This window comes from Nomia melanderi, chromosome 1 (genome assembly GCF_051020985.1).
Source record: "Nomia melanderi isolate GNS246 chromosome 1, iyNomMela1, whole genome shotgun sequence".
Taxonomy (NCBI): domain Eukaryota; kingdom Metazoa; phylum Arthropoda; class Insecta; order Hymenoptera; family Halictidae; genus Nomia; species Nomia melanderi.
In genome coordinates this window covers 31,874,578-31,890,630 of record NC_134999.1, presented here as the reverse complement: position 1 = coordinate 31,890,630, position 16,053 = coordinate 31,874,578, and positions in this window count along the sequence as shown.

The window sequence follows — 16,053 nt, the reverse complement described above, 5'->3', positions numbered from 1 at the left end:
TCCTCTTGCGCTGCCATATACAGGGTAGTCTGACCGGTGCCGCTTCGAGCTCCGTTCGGATAAGGGGTAACCGATGGGAAATCAATTTCGTTCGAGGGAAATTGCGCTTCGCGATGGTGTTCACGTGCGACGTTAGAAATTGGAGGTATCGGTTAGGGTATTATTGGATCTTGATAGGGGATAGCTTCTCGAGGAATATTGAACGTATTTTTTAGATCGGTGACGATTGTATGTACTCGTAGTACACTTGTATTTCGATATTGCCGAAGATTTAGAATTAGCCGTGACGTTAGCTTGAATCTAATCTAACCTTCATCACTTCCAACTACGTGAAAGACCCTTGTAAACTAACTTGAATATTCACTATCAAAATAACAGAAAACTATATTAACGCAACTTTCTAAATTACTAATAGATGCTAATAACCTAACGAAGACCGAGTATCGTTCCCAACACTGGAAGCTTCAACGGAAAGGTGTATCCGCAAAGTCCGCGGTATCAGTGATGAAAAGACCACCCTGTACATGGGCCGGTTGCATATATAGTCGCACGTAGGTATACGCAAGTACCCGTGGCTGCACGTGTGCCGGTATATACACGAGGCTACAAAGCGTGCCACGTTCCGGCGGGTGTGCTTCCTCCGGGTGTCCGCTCCAGTGGGCCAAACCAACCGGCCAGCCCCAACCAGCTCCAACCAGCCGGTCCGACGACCATTGAGATTACGCTCTCTCACCGGCTTCGGCCTCGGTTCCTTTAGCGCTCGCTTTTCTTTTTCCCTGAAATGTCACGCCGAGCTCCGCGCCACGGCGTCCGAGATGGGCCGGCCGATTATTGCCGGGGTAGCAATTTATTAATTTCATCCCGAGCACCGGACAATGAGAATCAGCCCGATTCGATGGTCACGCTCGCTGGCATAGCATCGACGCTCACCGCTGCTCAATCGATTTTCACTCATTTTTTTTTCTCCCGTTTTCGCCGTGCACTGTCCGATCTCTCTTGACCGGGCTGTCATGTAGCGTTCTGCCCGTCGACTTGTTCGTTTAGGGAGCCCGATAGGTGTTCGGGTGATTAGAAAACGCTTGCTGCTCGTTTTATGGGCTCCCTCGGACGCTTTTCGGTTTTATTGGACGTTCCATTTACCGGTTGCAACACATTCGACGCGTTTACCGATTAACTTATAGCTAGAAAAATGCGGAGACGCGAATTGACTATTTGCGGTGATAGTTTATAGGTTACAGGGTTTCGTAAAGAGGAATTTTGAAGTTTCGTGGAATGTATCTTGTAATGTAGATGATATTGTGAGGTAGTGTTGCAGTTTTCGGGGAGTTGAAATGATTTTTCTAGTGGAATGATAGGGAGAACTGTCAAATTATTAACATTCGAATGACGAAGTAATTATTATTTGGTTGATATTTTAGTTGGTTTCTTATTTGGAAGGATCCCTTCGCTGGCCACGAATATTTGGGAACTCCGGATTATATTAGCATGTTAATCACTGGTATAATTACGATTTTTAGTTTGAATTCCAGTTTTATTTATAATTACTGGACGTATAAATACTTTTATCGCGATCACTGTTTTGATGAGACCTGCTCGAATGGACCTGAACATAACGAACCTATTTTCAGTGCGCCTTTTTTCAAATATTTCAATTGAATTCCTGGGTTATTCGTTCTGGACTCTCGATATGGAAACTCGTCGGGCCAATTACTTTCGCAATTACCACTTAGTTTCGCTGCGGCCGCGACGATTTCGTCTTTAAGAAGCTACAGCTGGACGTGAATATTCCATTACCCACATGGCGACATAACTTCTGCTTTAAACTGCAATCTGTAGTAATCAGGGACTTTATAATTTGTATTATAAAATTCCGAATCTCGTGCGTCCAAACAAAACGGTCGTGTCCGAAGGACGCATAAACGAGACCGCAATATGCGATACGCGGTGTAAGCACCCGATGTTTGCATATTATTATTGTTTACCGTCTCCTCCCTATTTCAATTTTCTGTCGGAAGAAATGCATTCCATTTGCACTCTTTCTCCCTGTAATCCGTATTAATTTTTACTTTACCTTTTATTATTTCACTTTCCCGTATTTAGGAATTCTTTGCTCCAAAACTATTCGATTAACGTATGAATTAAGAATCTTTACGGTTGCCGGTATCGAATATTAAATACAACAGAACACGAAATCTAATCGCATCTAACTTACAATATTACACCTTGCCTTGCAGTAACGCGCGAGACTCGTGGTGAACATATTAAATAGAATTTAACGAACATACATATTACCCAATTCTTGTGAATTTAAATTAAATATTATTCTTCTACCAACTATTATATTGTAAGGTAAACGTAGACATAGAATATACAAAGAATTTTTCTCTCTTCTCAATAAATCGATCACAGTGGAAAAATAAATCGTAGAACAAGGGGTTAAGATACTTCCAAGACGCAACGGATTAAATAATAATCTCAAAACAAGTTATTAAACTTTCTCACTCAATATAACTCACCAACCCGCATCTCGGTACCTCACAAAACTACTTAAAGAATATTGCTTCCATCAAACGTTCAAAAAGTATACAATATCCAGGGACTGTCACAAAAACAAACTTCATCTACGTCGTAGCTTGTCCAAATAGTTAACGGGTTAAGGATCCATCAATCTCCGAGTAACGAAGTCATCGCGTATCTCACGATCTGTTAATAAGATCATTTCGGAATTAGAAATGCCGGAGGAGGAAATTTAATTATGTAACGAGGCTCGCATTGAACGCGGCCTGTCCGGGGGAATGGTGTTGCCCCGATACCTCGGGCGCAGCAATCCTATCGTCCGATCGTTCCACGAGATCCAATCGCGTGTCCGTTAATGATGGATGAATCGAATGGCCAGAATTAAGAGTGACGTAAGCGGATTACCGGCGCTCGATTAGCTTCTAATCAGCCGCGGTGCCAAAAACTGGTAAGACCGGTATTTACCCGTAGGTGTAGATCGATCATAGAGGACGGGCCGCGAGGACGGGCCAGGTAGATAGCAATGAGGCCCTGAGATCAAAGATGAACGCATTTATCAAGTACGCCGCTGTCACTAGGCTGCGAGTAAACAGCTCCCGCCGTTTTATCGCGCGAACCCGCTTCTATTATCGACCGGTTTATCAGCGGGAGACGCGAGGTTGTAGGTTATCGTCTAGCCGAGGTCCCTTTTCCTTCGTTCGCGCGTTTTCCTTGGTCAATTTAGGGTCGGCCGGCTCTCATGGGGAAAAGTGAGTCACGGCTCTTCGCGCGCGGTATCTGTAACCTCTGAGTAATTTTAGTCTCGACGAACGGTCTTACAGATGGAATTCACATGTTGGAGGTTTGTTGTAAGTTGCGGTTGAAATTCAACTAGGAGCAATTTAATGGATAGGTTGGAGTGTGAACGTTTAAAGCCATTTTCAGTGGACATTTTATTATTTACTTAAACTTCTTTCGATTTTTATCGAGTTGATTAAAGTGTAGTATTTGACTTTTGGTATTTCTTTGGTTTACTGAAACTGGGAACTAGTTTTATATTATTGACCACGCATATACCTATTTATCCCTACTTTACTGGTATTATTTATTTATTTATGTTCCATATTAATTTATTTATTTATCCAGTTATTTATTTATTTATTTACTCACAATTTATATGCGGATTATTTATGTTCACTATTTATTTATTTAATTTAAAAGTAGCCACAGACGAATGTCTAAATATGCTAAGACATATATATAATTATAAATATTGCCTCCGCCATAAAGGCGCCATTGTATATCCACCCCCGGCCGAACTTTGTAAGGCCGGGGGAACATGTTTTGGAAATAAACGCCTTTTATTTGACTTGGTATTTCTTTGGTTTACTGAAACTTGGAAACTAGTTTCATATAGACAGTATTATAGACATGTAAATAAGGTGACATTTCTTTACTCCAGTCTCCGATCTATCGAATCAAGCACAGCCTAGTTCCAAGAAACCTTGACGAACTCGCGGAAGCTGCTCTCGAAAGCACACTCCAAACGTCGCACACCTGACTAGGTATTAAAAGATAACAATAAATCACTGATAACCGACGTTAGACCATCGGTATCAAAAGTCAATTCCTATCCACATTGAATCCTTGCTAACGCCGCATTACCTTCGTCTAGAAACCTATCCTCTATTCCTAAGAAGATGAATACCCAAACTTCAATCTCCATTCGCATTGCAGCAGGATAATAAACAATTTCCATCATTCTCGTAACCATCTAAAATTTTCCCGTGGACCCAGTACCACAGTTATCCGGAAATAAGGTGATCAGTCTCGTCCTCGAACCCGCACGATAAAAAAGTCCCGATGTCCGGCCGCTATCTAACCGTCACGAATCAATAAGATTGCCTACCTCCGATCGGACCGCCGCGTTCCCATCACTAGCGGCAGTCCCGGGTTAGCCCCGGGTCAGGAGGATGACCCGCGTGGCGACCCCGACGGACGGATAGCCGCGATGCCCCCTGCGCGCACGCGATAACACGCGCGCCCGTACCCGTAACGCCGTGTTTTTCGAGCCTCTCTCGCTCGCCCGCCGGAGAAATAAGGAGCCGGGCCGGGGGTCGAAGGTCGAAGATACCGGCGCACGCAAGCCGGCTGGCTTTTGTGCGCTGCCGAACAGACACGAGCTGGCTCCGCCGTGTAGACAGAGAAAAATGGACGGGCGCGAGGAACGGGCTGGGGACCGCGAGGAAAAAATCGCTCGGAGATGGATAACGGGGTGAGCGAAAGTGAGAGGTGAGAGGCCGGGCTGATAGCGGCAATGGAACGGATAGGGGGGGACGTTTGACAGGAACAAGGATGGCGGCAAGGGATCAGGGTGCAGCGGATGATTTTGATGATCTTTCGTTTGATAAGTGAAGCGGAATTGTATGAGTGTGGAACTATTAGATTAGTCAAGAGCTTTTCTCTTTGCAATATAATCCGTGTTTTCGTAGTGTATGAATCGATGTGGTACATTGTAGACTTTAACTTTAGGCAATGTATGATGATAGGTTGAATGGTGACCTAATGCTATATTTAATAGAAGAATGGAATTGAAACAAATTTAAAAATTCCAATAGTATAGATTTCTATTCTAATGAAATACTGAACTACTCAATGTTATATTTAGTTAGTGCTTTATTGTAATGGAAATGATACTATTGAAGTCTTTAAATTTCGCCAAACAGAGATAATAGGTTCTATTAAACAACAATCAAATACGACACTAAGATTAATCGTTCCAAGTCTTCCTCAAATTCCCTGAAAATCCCCGAAACGCTTGAAAAATCAAAGTCATAAACACGTTTATCGTACTATCTAACAGTCCCATCGAAAATGCTTGGTTCTTAATACCACTTAATGTGCCCCGCGAAATCCCAGTTCTGCAATCCCCGATACGGCCACCGGCGCTCTTATCGTTAGCGAAAATCCCCCGTCGAATCTCCCACGATCGGCGAAAGTCTCGAAATTCCTAATCACCGGGGGAACCTTGTAAATGGGAGTTAATCTACGCGCCGGTATCTTTAATAATACGTTGCCTAATGGTGGTCCGAGTGGAATCGCCGCAGCGATACGGAGCGTTTCGCCGGCGAACGAGCGTGAATCGGCATCGAGGGCCATAAAGCACGTGGAGCGGATCGCGTGTACGGAGCCGGGCACGGCCGGGGCACGCTCGTGTCTTACAGAAACGATTATTCCGGCCTTCTTGAACCGGCAGGACGGCATTATCTCCGTGGAAGAAGCCACCGCCGCCATTGACGCACGCGTGAGCCCGATAAAAGAGGCTAAAAGGTATTCTTTCCCGCGACCTCCGCGCAATGTTATCGGCGCATGCGAGTCGCTCGTAAAAGTCGCCGGAGATAAAGCCGATTCCCCTCGTCGCCGGATCACAAATGCAACTTCCTTTCTTCCCCGCTATTTCTTCCTTTTCCTGGCTTCTATGTTTAGCCACGAATTCTTTGTCTTTCGCTTCCTGTTCCTCGATTATTGACAATTATTGTGTAATAGATTTTTGGCGCGATTAACGTTAGAATCACTAAATGGGTTAGTATTTCTGATTCCCTTTATTTTGCCATTGTAGCGGTACGTGGCTCGCAGCGTTGGTAGAAAATAGCATTGACCGCTTACAGACGTTTAGGTATAGGCAATTAAACCTACCCTAAAGTCTGTAAGTCGGCGAAAATATTTTACACTTTTTACACGTGCGTAGCTGAATAGGCTACCCTACCATAAACGCTGCCAGCCATGTCCCGTTAAGGCTTCTTCGGCCGCACGGTCAGCGCGGCTCGGAAAAAACATTGCAAATTAGAAAATGCATAATTTTTCCCCTACCAAAAATCGAGGCGACGTTGGAGAAGGGAACTAGCTCCACCCTCGAAGTTTCTAAGGGGTAACGCCTTTCCGAAGGCTAGTATAAATAAAGCGGAAAGGCGCGAGGAAGCACCTTTTTACATTACGTTACTTTACATTACGACACATTACCCGTTCTGCCTCCGAACACTCATCTACGCAAATAAATAACTTGTAAGCATATTTGTCGCGAATATTAAATAACACTCTACATTCCGACAAGTGGTAACCCCCGACGTGATTTTGTGAAAAAAACATTTAGTGACAGTAATAGTACAGACACAAGTGATAAGTGCATAGAAAATTAAGGAAGAATTAATTCGGAGGCTGTCGAGATCGCAGGAGCAGCAAATTCAACAACTCCTGGAGCACGAGGAAATAGCATCTATGCGAACTATCCTCGTAACACAAATGGACGCATCGCTCGACAAGATGGCGGAATTGGCCGATAAAGTAAATGAATTTACCCCTATCGGTAGATGTGCCACTATCGCCACGGACACACAGTTCGAGATGCTCTGTGAACAAATGGCGAGGCTAACGCAGCAAGTCGCGGAGCTGACAAAAAACAATTCCACGACGCAACATCATAAAAGGTCATCCACTTTTCGCGGACGAAGAAGATGGCATCACCGCAGCCGCAGCCGCAGCCGCAGCCCTAGCCCGTCGCAACCAGGTGTGTGCTGGTATCACCGGAGGTTCGGAGACAAGTCGACGAGATGTACGACGCCCTGCACATACGTCCAACAACAACAGGGAAACGAAGCCGATCGACGCTAGATGCGGCAGAGCCTGTCGATCCCTCTACGAGCCGCTTATTTTTAACCGACAAGCAAAGTAAGGTACAGTACCTTATTGATACCGGCGCCGACATAAGTGTATACCCGCGTAATTTAGTAAGGGGGCAACCCCCAAAGTCGACATTTGTTTTATATGCCGCGAACGATTCGACCATCTCGACGTATGGCGATATTGTTTTAAATCTAAATTTTGGATTGCGGCGCGTTATAAAATGGACTTTTATTATCGCGGATATTTCAAAACCCATAATTGGCGCAGATTTATTAAAATATTACGGCTTGCTGGTAGATATTAGAAATAAGCGATTGATCGACAACACGACAAATTTATCGATCCAAGGACAATTGGGTGTCGCGGATTTAAATTGTATCAAAACAATTGCCGGCGACTCTCCGTACCATAAAATCCTTGCCGAATATAAAGATATCACTATTCCAACACGCGCAGGTGTAGTCGCGAAACATAGAATCACCCATCACATTAAAGTAACACCGGGTCCCACAGTTTTCGCAAAACCGCGCAGATTAACCCCCGATAAGTTAAAGATAGTCAAACAGGAATTCGAGTATTTGTTGTCAGAAGGCATAATCCGACCGTCGAAGAGCCCGTGGGCCTCACCTCTCCACCTAGTCCCTAAAAAGGATCAAGGCTGGAGACCGTGTGGTGATTATAGAGCTTTAAACGCACGTACAGTTCCCGATCGGTATCCATTACCCCACATAGAAGATTTTTCCCACTCACTGTTTGGAAAACGCATTTTTTCAAAGGTAGACCTTGTCAAAGCTTATCACCAAATCCCGATCGAACCGTCAGATATAGAGAAGACAGCAATTACCACACCCTTTGGTCTGTTCGAATATACGAAAATGCCGTTTGGTTTAATGAACGCCGCTCAGACATTCCAAAGATTTATAAACGAGGTTTTACATGGTTTAGATTTCTGTTACGCGTATTTAGATGATATTTTTATAGCTTCCTCTAGCGAAGAAGAACATTTTTCTCACATCCGTCAACTTTTTGCACGACTTCAAGATTACGGTATTGTTATTAATCCTGCAAAATGTATATTTGGTCAAGATACCATAGAATTTTTAGGCTATACTATTAACGCAAAAGGAACAAGTCCCAACTCTGAAAAAGTAGATTCAATCGTAAAGTTTCCACAGCCCAAAAACGTAAAGGAATTGAGAAGGTTTTTGGGAATGATCAATTTTTATCGCCGTTTTATTCCAAACGCAGCTAGATTACTGGTTCCGTTAACAGATTTACTCAAAGGTGCACCTCCTCGCAGTAATCCCGAAATTATATGGTCCACCGAAGCAACAATAGCTTTCAAGCAGGTAAAAGAAGCCCTGGCGGAAGCTACCCTCCTAACGCATCCACTACCTGGTGCGAAACTCTGCATCAGTGTTGATGCATCAGATTATGCAATGGGAGCGGCGCTTCAGCAATGGGTAGATGATACCTGGCAACCGTTGGCATTTTTTACAAAAACTCTGTCATCTGCACAACGCAAGTATAGTGCATACGATAGAGAACTTTTAGCAGTTTACTCCGCGGTTAAAAGATTCAGATACCAATTAGAGGGTCACGTTTTTACTATTTTCACTGACCATAAACCATTAATCTTTGCTTTTAAACAACGCCCGGAAAAAGCTTCGCCTAGACAATTCCGTTATCTTGATTTCATTGGACAATTTTCAACTGACATACAGCACGTAAGCGGGAAAGATAATATAGTCGCTGATACACTATCACGAGTTGACCAAATTAGCAAAGTGGTCAACCATACAGAAATGGCTCTGTCTCAACAGGCAGATGAAGAGCTTCAAAGCCTCTTACTGTCTGAGACAGCCCTTAAATTAAAGAAAATGCGTTTTCCAACCAGTGAAGGCGATGTAGAAATCTTTTGCGATATCTCCACCTCTACTATCCGCCCGTACATACCAAAAAATCTGCGTAAACGAGTCTTCAATACTCTACACGGATTGTCTCACCCGGGAATTAAAGCAACGCGTAAACTCATCACCGATCGCTTTATTTGGCCTTCTGCCAACAAAGATTGCAATAAATGGTCTAAAGAATGCATACCGTGCCAAAAAAACAAAATTACAAGACACACCACATCTCCGTTAGGAAATTTTCCAGTACCGGCTGCCCGATTCCATCATATCCATATTGACATAGTAGGACCATTACCCATTTCACAAGGACACAGGTATTGCCTTACCTGTGTCGACCGTTTCACCCGCTGGCCAGAAGCCTGGCCGATCGAAGACATAACTGCAGAAACAATAGCAAATACCCTGTTAAAAGGCTGGATATCACGCTTCGGTGTTCCAGCGGTTATTACTACGGATCAGGGTAGACAGTTTGAATCTCAACTTTTCAAAGAATTAACACAATGTTTGGGTTCCCGGCACATTAGAACCACCGCTTTTCATCCCGCAGCAAACGGTATGGTAGAAAGATTACACCGACAATTGAAAGCAGGAATCCGTTGTCACGAAACAGACAGGTGGTCCGAAGTACTGCCGTTAGTTTTATTAGGCATAAGATCTACCTACAAAGAAGATTTACATGCAACCCCAGCCGAATTAGTTTATGGATGCAATCTTAAATTGCCCGGAGAATTTTTTAAAAACAACCAAGATAATCCAGTAACATCCGACTTTGTTACCCAATTCAAACGAAACATGCAGAATATCCGACCACGACCAGCATCACGACACGGTTCATCTAATACATTCATTCATAAAGACCTGAAAACAGCTTCACATGTATTTTTAAGACAAGATGCAACAAAACGATCATTACAACCGTTGTATGATGGACCATACAAAGTTATTAGGCGAAGTGATAAACATTTTACTATTATAATAGGATCACAGGAAAGAACAGTATCAATCGATCGACTCAAACCGGCGCATATAGACATAGAACATTCCGAATCAGAAACCGAAACTACACTTCCGAGTCTACCATCAAGCGCAGCCAATCAAACAAATACAAATAAAAAAACGAAAGGTATTTTAAAACAGTCTGCGCCGATTAAAACTCGTTATGGGCGAGTCATTAGGTTTACCGATAGGTATAAGGCATAATAGTTTGTAAGAATACATGTAAATACTGTATATATATTTTTTACATATTGTATAGCGTTATCACTGGCAAGGGGGTGATGTAGCGGTACGTGGCTCGCAGCGTTGGTAGAAAATAGCATTGACCGCTTACAGACGTTTAGGTATAGGCAATTAAACCTACCCTAAAGTCTGTAAGTCGGCGAAAATATTTTACACTTTTTACACGTGCGTAGCTGAATAGGCTACCCTACCATAAACGCTGCCAGCCATGTCCCGTTAAGGCTTCTTCGGCCGCACGGTCAGCGCGGCTCGGAAAAAACATTGCAAATTAGAAAATGCATAATTTTTCCCCTACCAAAAATCGAGGCGACGTTGGAGAAGGGAACTAGCTCCACCCTCGAAGTTTCTAAGGGGTAACGCCTTTCCGAAGGCTAGTATAAATAAAGCGGAAAGGCGCGAGGAAGCACCTTTTTACATTACGTTACTTTACATTACGACACATTACCCGTTCTGCCTCCGAACACTCATCTACGCAAATAAATAACTTGTAAGCATATTTGTCGCGAATATTAAATAACACTCTACATTCCGACAGCCATTTTTGAAAATAGATAGATAGTTCTATGTTTATCCAGACTCTTGGTAGACTCTCTTTTCCTTTTTCAATGATTGTAAGTTTTTGATGTGATCAGTACTAGAAGTACTAAATGGTGTTTGTTTGATTCTTTTGTGATTGGTGAAGAGATAGATGCTTAGTTGAGAGATTACTAGGCAGATTTTGTATTGTGATCTTATAATTATTTATAACAAGAATGAGGAATTAATTAAAATGGTGCGTTTGCAGAAATGAAACGGTCCGTTCAATTCCTTCGTCTAGGGAACACCGGAAATGCAGCATCAGAACGGATGTTTATACACTCTGCGACACGCGTGACCCCTTGTTACACTTAGCGCGGTTGTGCAATTCTGTTTTCGCGCAATGGTGTTTTTCCCTACATAGTCATACTCCATTATCGCGCTTTCTTCCGTCTTTTATCTAACGCGTGGAATTTCTTCATAGCGATGAAAGTTATATCATTGATAGCATCGTGTCACGTTCTTGGCACTCTACATTTTTTGGGTTTCTTCCGTCAAGGTTTTTTTCGATCTTGATTTTGTAATAATACGAGTGGAGACAATGACTCACTTTCAGATAAACTTCGTAATCCTAAGTTAACTTTCATTATTCGATCTTTCAGAAGAAACAATAATTCTACTAAAATCAAACATAAGATATCAGTAAAACTTGGAAATCTTCGCATACAAATATTTGACAAACTGATTGTAACAGCTAAACAGGGATCTGAAGGAAAATTCAGACTCCTCCACTTTATTTTTCTATAAATACCAAATGGAAAGTGTCTCTCAATTCACCAAATGAAAAATCGACTTGATTTCCCGACGAATGACGGGCAAACGTTCCACTTTTGTTTTCTCGCTGGACTCCGTACCTTCCTCAGCCAACGAAGGCGCGTAGAATTATTCCCGGCTTAACGAAGGAGTCGCTAAAAGAGGGCGTAAATGTAACACGATAATAAACACAGTGAAAAGCGTACGCGGGCGTCGAAATTAGTTCCTGAAATTTATCGTTGCGTCCCTGTCGCGGGAAAAATAAATTGAAGACGATAAATGTCCGGCCCGGTTGAAGTATGCCGCGTTAATAGTTCAAGTATAATATTAATATATATCCTGACTTTACGATTATTTGTATCCACGGCGAAGTGGAGCCGAGGGTAATTAAATATTCGTGAAATACGGCGTACTAACGAAGCGCTTTCCAGCTCGTTTCAGCGTTTAACGTTCTCCCCTTCCCGCCCAACCCCCATCCCTCCCAGGCTTGTTAAATGCCGGGATACGCGAAATTACTTAAAACGAGCAGGCCGAGCGTGACTCGTCGCTCGATCGCGAAAAAAGAACGTTCGATGAGGAACACGGGAGAAATCTAGCGGAAACTGTGAAAAATCTGTTGCACGAAGGCGCCAAGTTTCAACATACAATCGAACTCCGCGAAATCTTCCAGTTGGAGATGATATACGAACTTCTCGTTTGATTTGAGCAACTTGATCTATGGAATGGTATATAAAATAATCTAGCAGCGATACAATCGTAATTAATCGCGATTATAACTGTGAATTACAAGTGACTTAGAAATATTGTACATAGATTCATGAACACTGGAATTAGTGATCTACATTCGTATTTGAATCATGGATGGTTATGTTACACGATTGCAGAGTCACTTGTAACCACAAGGTGGATCTTTATAAATAAATAAAGAAAAAGAAATTATCGAAATGGAGCAGTCTCAACGGCTAATCTAATCGCGAGGAAAACTCTAGAGCTCTATCGACAGAGATAACATGCAAGATCATGCGTGGATCTAAACCTTTCTGAGGAATTGTGGGGTCATCATCTGCTATTCGGGTAAGACTGACAAAGAGGAAGAAGTTATCGGGCCTTGGTAACCCCGGCGTCAATTAATCTGCTGTAATTTAAAGGAGAAATGAAGAGAGATACGGAACTTCTTGCGAAGCGCGCGGAGAAATTTTGAAACCGTTCAGCGTGAGTCGGAGAAGCGGAGGATACTGCGTCTTTGGATTGCAAACGTTGCATAAGTGAATCTCTCGATTATTTTTTGCGGATTTTTCTTTTCGTCTGATGCACGCATGACGCTGGTGATAATGGTAAACAGGATTGCGGCGGATACAGTTTCTACGTTTCTCCGATTGCTTTGGAAAGTGTTCCTCTTCGTTTGATTTCCGTTGAGTTAATACGTCCAACTATTACTTTACAAGGGATTCTTCAAAGAAATTTTTTAATATTTCATATATACAGCCGGACTTCACTTTTACCTTTCTTATTAACCCTTTGCTGTCGAGAGGCGACTTAATTCGATATGGTAAAATTATAAAATCTTATATGTAATGTTAAGTTTTATGTAATACATCGAACGTGAAATATTGACACAAAATATGTTTAATTATTAATTTATGTATGTCTTCTTAGCAGTTCATTTCAAAGAATGTCTACATTGCATTGAGAAATATTGAATATTTCTAGTGGAGAACTTTCAAGTGCAAAGGGTTAATAGATAAAAGGAATACAAGAATGTAAAAAACCACTACTCTGAAAAACTTCAATATAAACTAGCAAAAACTTGTCTCACTCTGTTGAATGAATTTAAAGAAAAATCGCAATTTTATAAGTTATATATTTTTTATTTTAAGAAACTTTGGAGTGCAATTGTAATTCATAATAAAGTAACAACTGGTGACATACTTTATCGTAAGAAACAGTGGTCCGCAGCTAAAAGTTAATAATGAAAATAAATTGCCTGTGTTGCCGGCGGCCATAACAATTCCAGTGGAAAATGAAATTTTCCCGAAGTAAACGGCGCTAACAGTGTTTCTCGCGTAACGCGGTTCCCCCGCACGCGCTCTGCCGCGATAACTTTCGTCCGCGCCTCGGACTCGATTTACTGGTTAACGAGTGCGCGCCGTTAATAAGTGTTTACGTGTCGCCGGAAGATAAATCGCGAACGCCGGCTTCGTGTGGGGCTCCGATAACTTTCTATGGCTTTCAGGCTGCGTGCTGAAGCGCACGGGGCTTTCGTCGTTATCACCAGACCCCGCGATAGAACGCGTCGATCGTCTAGCCGCTCGTCAATAAAAGCTTCAACGACTTCAGGTCGCCAGGGACACTGAACAATGGCGGTTTCCACGAAGCTATAGTCACCGGAACGTTTCATCGGAAAATAGCTTGATATTTTCGAATCTACCGAGAATTTTCAAACTATAATCGAATAGAAATTATACGTTCTTAATAGGAACCTGTTAATTTATAATATTAACCCATCTCACTCCGGAAAATTTTCATTGGAAATACTTAACATTATCTAATGAGATACCAACGATATTCTTTTAAACTTAACGAGGAATTGTACGTGAATTAAAGAAAAATACAGTTTTACTTCAGAGTCGATTCACGTATCGATGCGTGGTACAAAGTTTAATATTAAATATCAAACTTTATAATTTTGCTGTGTCAAATCAATTGGCGACTGAGAGACGCCTGCGGAGTGCAAGGGTTAATATATGCATTTTTGCGTTGATAAAAGAAATACACTATAATAGTAATGAAATAAATACTTTGTAATTCACAGCACGAAGTTTGAATCTGTGAAATTATTAAAATCTAGGTACTAGTTTTAAAACAAATAAAATAAATTTTCATTCTTTAAAGATGTCTCAATTAAATCCAGAATATCGGAAATTTTTCTAAATAAAAAGAAATTTATTCAATTCAACTATTTCCACGCCTCCCCAGATTTGTCCACAAAACTGTCTAAAACACCCCAGATCGCGAAAGCAAGTGTAAAATCTTCCGTCGCGAGATACTCAATCCCAGCGACTCGAAAGCGCGTAAAGAACCGTTAAAGAAAATAATTTCCACTGACGAAACGCGTCCATTAAAAACTCCCGGCCGGGCAATAAAAGTGTACCCGACGACACGTATCAATCCGGACCAACCGCAAGCGCACGCCTGCGCAGCGAACCACCCAAGACACCGAGTTTCACCGATTACGAACCGCATGCTGGAGAAAATAAACGAATCGGGACAAAAAAGAGGAACGACCGGGGAAAAAAGGAAATGGAAAGGAGGAACAGAAGAAGAAGAAGAAGAAGAAGAAGAAGAAGAGGAAGAGGATAGAGAGAGAAGAACAAGAGCAACGAGAAGAAATTTTCTCGTGTTCATCTCTTACTGCACTTCCGCGGCAGGAAGCGGGTCCTGCTATTACACACAGGTGCATCTGCCGCGAATTAAATCACGAGGCATGCGAGAGCGCGGCTCGATTTCGACGTTTAATGCGTGAGCGTTCGTTTCGCGTATCTCGGGCAACAGGTTTCGTTAATGAACGGCTACTGGAAGAAAGCCCTCGCGGGATTACGTAAGTTAATAACGGATCGGGACGAAACGGGCTGCATCCCCCGTCTCCCCCCTGGCCGGCCCCACCCCCTCCGCGCCGGTGCCTCTTTCTTCATGCGGAGGATTAAAGTCAAAAGGTGCACGCGTTCGTGCACGCGTCGTGATTTCGCAAGAGGACCGAACGAACGCTCGCAGCCTGTTGCGAAAAGAGAGTTCACTGTTTATACTGTGATGGCTGAGGGAATCATTGAAATTGAGATTTTTATTCGGAACTTTGGAATGTATTCTTCTATACGTTTTCTGTTGGGCTAAGATTGTATTATGATTGTATTATCAGGTACTGGAAAAGATGTTTTATTGTTAGTAATGAATTGAGGCTGATTTCTATTACTTTTCAGTAGTTTGATGCTAGATTTACGGAACCAATTTGGTGGATACTGAGTTTTTAGATATTATTTAGCAGTAGTTTCTGTCGATTTTGATTCGTGCAATTGGGAGTATATTGTAATACTCCAATCTTGGAGCTACAATTTTCGTGATCTATATGAACACGTAGTTTTTTAGAAGCAGTGAAATAAGGCGTAGGATGAACGTCCGTAAATCTAGTGTTAATGGACGAAGTTGGTAGTAGCAAGTTATGTTATAAACAAAGTTATTTAAAATCGTTCTGTATGTTTGAATTTTGGTTTAAGAACCTGCAAGAACTTTTTCTAGTACCTAATATATTAGGATGAAATTAATACTAGACTGCTGGAAATTGTTGAATCATACGGTAATTTCAACCCTTGCTTTGTGATTAAAGGTTGACTCGTTGTGAAGA